This window comes from Capsicum annuum, chromosome 7 (genome assembly GCF_002878395.1).
Source record: "Capsicum annuum cultivar UCD-10X-F1 chromosome 7, UCD10Xv1.1, whole genome shotgun sequence".
NCBI lineage: Eukaryota > Viridiplantae > Streptophyta > Magnoliopsida > Solanales > Solanaceae > Capsicum > Capsicum annuum.
This window is the reverse complement of record NC_061117.1, coordinates 178,317,691-178,326,594: the sequence shown is the minus strand read 5'-3', so window position 1 is coordinate 178,326,594 and position 8,904 is coordinate 178,317,691. Positions and strand designations below refer to the sequence as shown.

The 8,904-nt window shown below is 33.8% G+C and overlaps 1 long non-coding RNA gene across 1 annotated transcript; it reads left to right on the top strand.

Moving 5' to 3' along the window:
* The first annotated feature begins 241 nt into the window (after positions 1-241).
* LOC124900069 lies at positions 242-7,821 on the top strand. Its single transcript, XR_007057674.1, has 2 exons — positions 242-753; positions 7,599-7,821. It is a non-coding gene; the product is annotated as an uncharacterized LOC124900069 (long non-coding RNA).
* Positions 7,822-8,904: the final 1,083 nt, after the last annotated feature.

Below are 8,904 nucleotides of genomic sequence, written 5' to 3'. Positions count from 1 at the left end.
AGGATTGCTATAAATCTTACAATTAAGGCTCTATAGTTATTATTACTGAAATTTTTCCTTTTTAAAATTGGTCCAGCATTCCATTTTTTTTTTTTCTTTTTCTGCATAACATAGCAACAACCCACTACCCTTCTTTTACCCAAATCAGCCCACAAAAACAATAAAAAACGCAACAAACCAGCGGCCTAATTCACTCACCTGTGACCCGGCCCACACCTTTATACACCTAGTCCCTCTTATCCAACAACACAGGCAGCAGCGACAACGCTGTACAATTTCAACATCAACAACAGAACAACCACGCAACAACTTCAACAATAAAATGTGACAACAACATTAATAACCCGACAGCAACAACAGTGAAGCAGCGTACCAAACAACTCCAAAACACCAACGACTACAATTTCAACAGCTTAGCAACAAAGTTCAGATTCTGCACAAATTCCAGGTCAAACCTTATCTCAATTTTGAAATTCAAATCTCAACTAGTTTTTCCTTGTTTATCCTTCCGATTTCCCCCCAAAATTCACTATAAATACCCATATATGTAGAGTGAAAGGGGGGAGAATTTTTGGGGAAAAATTGAGATTTGGGTGGCGCTTGCTTCCAATCCTATGTAACCAAAAATCCTCGAAGAAACATACTCAAAAACTCAATTCCGAAGAAAATTAAAATCCAAAGATTCGAAATTTAAACTCCGGTGTTGAAAGCTCGTCGTCCATTCATCTTCCCGGATTCGCTGCCCCGAAAAAGGTTAGTAATTATCCTCGTCTTTCATTTCAATTCAAGAATCTGAAATTAGTAGTAGCCACTTGAATCCTTTTTGTCCTCTGTTTGAATTTTTGTTTTAGCTGTATGTTTGAATCTGCCTTCTTTTTTTATTCGGTTAGAAATTAGCTTGCAAAATATTGCAGAAAGCTAGTAACACTAGAAAAATATAACTACTAACTTTATTAGTCGAAGATGTTATCAATCCTCAACGCTCGTTTTAACCCCGTGTTCGTATCTTCTTGTTTCTTATGTATGTGGCTGTCTAAAACTTAGTTGCTGCTTGTTGTGTTTCTTAATCCTATATTCATAGTTTCTTGTTTCCTATGCATTTTATTGTCCAAAACTTAGTTGTTGCTTGTTGTGTTTCTTAATTCTATGTTCATAGTTTCTTGTTTCCTATGAATTTTGTTGTCCAAAACTTAATTGTTGCTGCTTGTGTCTTTTGACCCCACTATTCGTACTTTCTTGTTTCTTATATAGTTGCCGCCTTCATTTTTTTTTTTTCTCTTTCATAAATTTAGGTTCTAAGCATGTTACAGGCCACTGTCCTAACTTATTTTTATCATAATTGTAATTAATGTAGATCTTTCCTGTGGCTTGAATCAATTTTTGTTGCAACCATTTAATCTGGTTTCTTTCTGTTCACATGGTGAAATTATCAAGTTGGCTTAACTGCTTGCATCATGTTAGCATAAATACACGTATGATGTCCTGTTTATTTGACTCAACCATTTGTAAAATATTTACATGAATTTAATTTATCTCTTTGCCTCTTTAAAGATTCAGTACTAATTCTTTTCAATTTCTCAATTTGTGCATGAACTGTCTTAAATGGGTCCATTTGGATTCTCATTACTCTCGCATTTGAACTCCGTCGTGTCCGAGCCTCAATCAAAGTCCCAAAAATGGACTGAGAGACAAGAAACAAGGTTGTATATGTGTGTATACAGCAGATATACAATAGATATATGGTGAATATGAGAAAAAAGAAGCTTATTATACAAGTGGAGGACTAAAATACGTGTATATAGGACCAATATATGGTCATGTATACACCAGATATACAAAAACGCAGGAAGAAAAGGGGATGATATGCAGCTGGTATACACTTCAGAAAAATGAACTGAAGTCCGTAATTCAAAGCTCAAAACTGGGCAGCTTTATTAATGGGCCAATTGAGGGCCCAATTTCAATTCTTATATTATTTTTTGTAGCTTATAATTCATCTTTGTTTATGTGTACTAACGCTCTAATAAATTAATCTAGATAAAATTTTTAAAGTATTGTCATTTTTTTTTATCTTAATTTTCTTTATTTAAGTCATAATTCCTTTTTTTCATCTAATTTGTCTCGTCTAAAAACGGATTAAAATGGTTCTTTCAATTTTTCCCTTAAATCAAGTCTTTTAAAGATTAAGTATTTTATTTCAAAATGACATTTTGTTATGTTCATGCAATTAATAGTCTATTTGGATTAAAATAACTTTCTTCAAACTCAACAAACTAAATTTTCTTATAAGTTTTAACTTTCCATAATTAATAAGATATTTTTAATTTAATACTCTCTTAATATTTTTTCCAAACTATTATTTATAACATAATCAACTTTTTTTTATAATAATTAATAATAAGAAAATAATTTCATAATCTTCTTCTCCAACAAAGGCAAAATTCATTTCCTCCTAAAGTTCGAAAAATTATAATTTAGTTCAATTCAAATAAATTATTTTCTCCTCTAAATAAATAAATATTATTTTTAAATGTTTAAATAAATAATTTTAATATTTTCTCTAAAATCAAGTCTTTACAAAAATTAGTCATTTTTAGTTAGTCAAGTTAGTTCTTTTTGGTAAACCATTTTAAATAGACAAACCTAAGTACCTTAAAAACCTTCTTAGGGCGTTAATTGAACCCTTACCCAGTTTCTCTATTTTTAAAGGTTTATTCCTATTTTTTAACCTTTGAATCTATTTTAAGTTTTCTCTTGATTTTTTCTATAAAAATCAAGTGGTGATTCTGTGAGTTTCTTAAAATTATTTTGAACTTTTTTTGAATTTTTTGAAATAGTTTTAAGAGGTCAAAACTATTTTCTCGCCAAATAAAATCCGAAAAGGATAAAACACTAATCATATAAGTTATTCTTATCAAATATTCTAAGTTGTATTCCATTTTTTTCAACATAGGTGGTGAGGACTATATCTTGAGAGGCTAGGGATGTTGAGCCAGTATACCTAAAGATGAAGACCAGACTAGATGGCGAAATAGGGGTTGTGAAAGGCCCATAGGGTTCAGGCATGAGGAGCTGCCCCAGTCAGAGGATGTACTAGGGAGACCTCTCTTGAGCCTAAGTTTAAGTATGCTTGAGATGATTATCAGACAGGAGATGCGGGGACAACTCAAGTTCAATAGGGTTCAGTCGACACCCTGGTGCTTTAGAGTCTTTTGGTTCATCTCTTGAGCCGTTTGGAATCTGTTCCCTTGACTCATTTAGAATACGTTCCCTTGAGTGTACCTAGTATTTCTCATACTTCTAGTAATGTTCCACCATTAGTACTGGCATCTACTTATGGCATTCCTACTTCTAAGGTACAACCATCATCTATAGTTCCCTCACATATGGACTTTTTGCCTACCAGACTCACTATTTCTCTAGTTGCTTTGGTATAATTATGTTTTTTGATGATCAAAAAAATTTTGAGAGGTTTATTCACGTGGGTTTGCCTAAGTTTAGTAGAGCTATTGGCGAGAATTCCTATAAGTTTTTGATTAATTGACAAAAAAATTACATAATATTAGATCCTTTGAGTCTCATGGAGTTGTTTACACTACCTATCTATTGACGGATATGACTAGGGATTGGTGGAGGTTGTTTGCTTGTTTTAGGCCTTTAGGTTTGCCTTCTGTAACTTGGACTCAATTTTTAGAGTCCTTCTTGGACAGGTTTGTGTCATATAGATTGAGAAATTAGATTGGGGATAAGTTTGATTATTTGGATTAGAGCTCTATGTCTATTATCGATTATGAGGAACATTTTCACACCTTATCTAGATATCCATCTGCTAGCATCTCCATTGAATCTGAGAGGATTCAAAAATTTATGAAGGAGTTAGATGGTACATATCAGTTGACTACAACCCCTATGGTAGTTTCAGGGGCTTGTTTCTAGAGTATTATTGAGCATGCTAAAATGATTGAGGGTGAGTTTAGTTGACACTCCTTTAGAGGTAGAGATTTATTTATTAGAGGTTCCAGTGGTTATCATGGTAGTCTCATGCATACTATGTTGTAGGGTTTATGTGGTAGGTCCTCAGGTTTTGCAGCTTCTGGTAGCCAGATATTAGGTCATGTTATTGAAAGCTCTAGAATTGGTTCTTTAGGCCAGGATGGTCGTTCTAGTTTATTTGTACCTTCTCAAATTGAGTCGGGCTGTAAGGTATGTTTTATATGTGATGAGTTTGTCCATGTGTCTAGGGATTTGGTATGTTTTGTATGTGATGAGTTTCTCCATGTTTTTAGGGATTTCTCTTAACGTTTGTATTGATCCACTTAGTGGGGTTCTCAACTTCAGGTTTGTCCTACTCTAATTTCTACAGTGAGAGGTGGTTCATAGAGTGGTAGGGGTTGTGCTAGTGGTACTAGATGTGCTAGAGATATAGGTAGGGGAGCTTATGGAGGTGATCATAGAGACACTCAGTCTAGGAGCACATGTGGTCAGTGTTATGCTATATTTGGGAGACCCAAGGCAGAAGTTTTTGATGCAGTTATTATAGGTATCATTCTAGTTTTCTATAGATCAGCTTTCATGTTATTTAACCCCTCTTCTATAATCTTCTATATGTATACATATTTTTTTTCTGACTTTGATGTTGCATGTGAGCCCCTTGCTATGCCTCGTTATTTTTCTATTGTAATACCCCTGTGTCTAGGAGTTTCAGTGCATTATACGTCTTCTCCCTTGAGTTGTACATACTCCATACAAGTCATGTATGGTGAATCATATCCAAGACAGTGTAGCATAGTGGACATTCTATTGAAGGTATGATGAAATCCTTAGGAGTCACAAGATCATCATACGATTCATATGAAGTAAGTCGTAGGTTCATCAGTGTAGCCTTCCTAAGATTCTATCCAAGCTATGAGTAGGGGGTAAGATTCGTATGAAGATGATACTAGTCATAAGTGGAACTCGTATATTGACTAGTGTATACCCTCCTTGAGTCTGCTAAGCTTATGAGTTGATGAGTTAATTCGTACCCTTCCATACGAGTCATATGGTAGACTCATAAAGATCGATGAGCAGTTTCTGTAAAATTCAGCTAAGGACTTTTTGGTCTTTTCCTCTCTTATAACTTCCAACCAAGACCTATAACCCTCAAAGAGGCATTATTTTCCTCTATTCCTCAATCAAATAACAAGCTTACATCCTCTCATCTTCGAGGACATCAAAATTAGGGATTCTCTCACAAGTTCATCCTTCAAGTCTCAAGATTTAAAATTTCTTCACAAGTCAAGAAACTTTAGGTATGTGGGGGTTTATGAACAAGGATAATCTTCCATCCTTGTGCCTAAATATCATAATTTTATGATTGAATTTACTTATTTTGAATTAGGGTTCATACCCAAATAACCATATTCTATAGTATGATACTACCATGTGATTGAAAACTTTAAGTGCATCAAGATTTACTTATATTCATGTTTTGATTTATAAGATTCATATTGTGATTTGAATTTGATTATCTTGACTGAGATATTGTCGAAAGAATTCAAGATAATTATTTAACATGATGTTTTGTCATGAATTTCTATGAATTAAAGTATAAATTCTAAGCTCTAAGTTCAAGTATTGAGTTAACAAGAAGATTATGCTCTTAAGCTCCATTGATCAGTTTTATGACATGATTTAAATCAAAGATTGATCTTTTGATCCTAAGACAAGATATAAAATCCATAATTATTCATCCTGATTGTGATTTAAGAAAAGAGAACCATAATTGGTTTTCAGTTTATAAACCCTTATGCTATTTTAAGGTAGATTTCTTAAAGTATGAGCATATAAGTATGTTGGGAGTAGTATTTAGCACCGAGAAAGGAATGCAGATGTACGTATCCTAAATTCCTAAAAACTATGAGCCAACATAGGTCAAGCTTTTTTCCAGTATAGATAAAGTATAGTGATCACTTAAGTTAAGGTTATATTTCGATGGTAAGGGTAGAACAGCTCTCCCCAATGTGGGTAAGACGTTGGACTCCATGGTAGCTCACATGGTTTATGTCAGTTAGAAGAATCTTCCATAAGGAAGAATAAAAGTAAAGCTTTTAGAAACTAAGTATTATGGCTCACAAATTTCAATATTATGCTTTATTATGCATGATCATGATTTTGTGGTCTTTATTTTATTCAACCTCAAGGTGAGTCATTTACGCTTAGCATGAATCATTTGAAAGTTTATATAAATAGCCAGTTATCATTTTACTTATGCATTCACCCCCACATACTCAATACATTCAAGAGGTACTAACCCACATATATGTCTATGTGCTATATTATCTTATAATGTAGGTTCTGGTGCTCGTTTTTAATAGTACGATTGACTACGAGCATCATCACCTACATCCTGACTTTTGGTGAGTCCTCATAGTCCGAGGATCTAGTTTATCAGACGTTTATTCATTGATGAAAGCATTTTAGTTATTTGATTTCTAGTTTTATTCTGGTAAGCTAGGGTCTGTCCCAGTGTCACCCTAGTCATGAGTAGAGGCTTGTCAGATTGTTTATGTTTTCATTTAGAGAGTTGATAAATACTTCCAAGTTAAAGACTTTATTAATATATGAGACCGTTTACCTTCAGTTTCTACATATATAGGGTTTATATTTTGAGAATTACTATTACAGTTGTGTGCTCGTGTGGGAGCTTATATTTTATTGTTGTTGACTTGTGATACATGATATTGTGTATTGCCCATGTGGAAGCTTTATTTGACATCAATTTCATTATCTGTGCATTTAAATTCCTTTATTCTAGATATATAAAATATCCATGAGGGGGCTTGAAGTGTTATTTTGGATTTTTGAGCATTGGTTGCCCTTATAATGATAAAAATATTTGACTTGGGGTTGATATGATATAAATAATGTCTTACATGTGTATTTATTTCGATGGTGCCTAATTAGAGTTGATAATCATGAGTTATGGACATATTGAGTTGATTTCTGGGGTTACATATATACATATTGGATGCATTGGATATCTTCATGTTGAGTTGATTGTGAGCATTACATCCTCATTCCATACATATACATTCATGAGATATTGGTACAATTGTGGAACACTATTTTAAAAAGAAAATGAGACACTTTTATAAAAGCCCTCTCTGTGAACACAAACCGGAGAGGTCGGTTGATATTTGAGATATTAGTTACTAGTATATGGGTTGTGAACCCCTCATGGGTCCTACTTAGAAGTTGTGCTCACTGGGTGTATATAGAGAGTCATGTGATGGCTTTTACCATTCACTCCATCTATATTTCATTGCATTGCACTGCATTTGAACTTGTGCCTTTTGTTATTTCTTTAGCTTCCTTGTATTGTGCTTAGTTTACTATATTTTACATGTATATCTGTGTTGTTACTATTTTTGTGCAAGTATATATCTTAGAACTGTTAGTGAAAACGGCATAAGCTATCATTTAGAACTTTTCTGCTTGCAGGTAACGTTCTTATAGTGTTGTTTACTTACCTTATTTTTTACTTTGCTCAGTCGGTATACGATACCTACTGAGTACAAATGGACTGTACTTATCCCTATTGTGCCCTTTTAATGTAGATTCTAGTTCGAGCACTTCATGTGGTGGTTGAGGTTTCGAGCGGAGTTAACCAAATTCGAGGTACAAGATCATTCTACTGTTCAGGGTGGAAATCAAATCTCATCCAATCCATATGTCTTTATTTGGAATAGAGACAACTTTTGTATTTTCTGTTTTAAATTTTGTACTTAGATGCTCTTGCATTATGACATCAGATTTTGGATGATTTATGTTACTTTTTCAGATTTTCGCCTCATTAAATTTTGTTATTGGCCTAACTTCGTTCCATAAGTCTTGTCTTATTATATTCATTCTTGTTGGATTTTCTGTATTGTTTGGTGATCGACTTACAAGTCAAGGTTGGACCGTAACAAGTGTCATCATCACTCCACTTTTGAGTCGTGACACATATGAACAAGATCAAATCTATCAATAGAGTGACTTGCTAGAAGGAAATGGTAGTCTACATTATTTAGCATGTGGACGTATTTCACACGTTTTGACAATAACAACCATATTATTATGTCTTATAAGAAGCATACTAGTTAAAGTTCTACTAGAAACATGGCCAAATCTCTTATGCCATAGACTTATATCAGCATCACTAACTGACACTGTCTCTTGAGCAGACAATGTAACATCTTTCAGGTTTCCATCTGATTGATTGAACAATAGATATAGTCCTTCACACTCTTTACCAATCTCTTTCACCTTTCCATTTGAGGGATCCTGAAAAACTCACAAATTAGGATAAACAAAGTTATACAATTTGAGTTTTTGGTAGCTGTGACACTAATAAGAGATTATATTTGAATCGTGGCAGTAGAAATACATTGTTTAGTGTGTTGGGTTTAGAAATGAAACTTGATCCAATGTAATTTACTAGTGCATTTTATCACTAGGTAACTGAATACCTTAAGGATATGTTTTTTTTCCTTATCACTAGGTAACTGAATACCTTAAGGATCTGTTTTTTTCCTTATGGATACACTATCTAGCATATTCATATCAGAAACTATTTGATTTGTTACCCCCAGCGTCAATAATCCATTGTTTGAGAATTTTTGACACTAAGAAGGCTTTAGAACTAGGTATACCTGAACCACCTGCAGCACTTGCTGAGGGTCCTTAAATTCCGCTACTATTAAATTGCAACCGAGTCTGATTAAGCAGTCGGACAATTTGATCATACTGAATCTGAGTAAATGCACCGGCTCCCATCTAAGCTATATTCAAGCCTTGTATGGATCCTTGATTCTTTCCATCATGCACCTCTGGCCCATAGCCTTCATTGACCTTTTCTGTATAGACATTATGAGTAGAAAG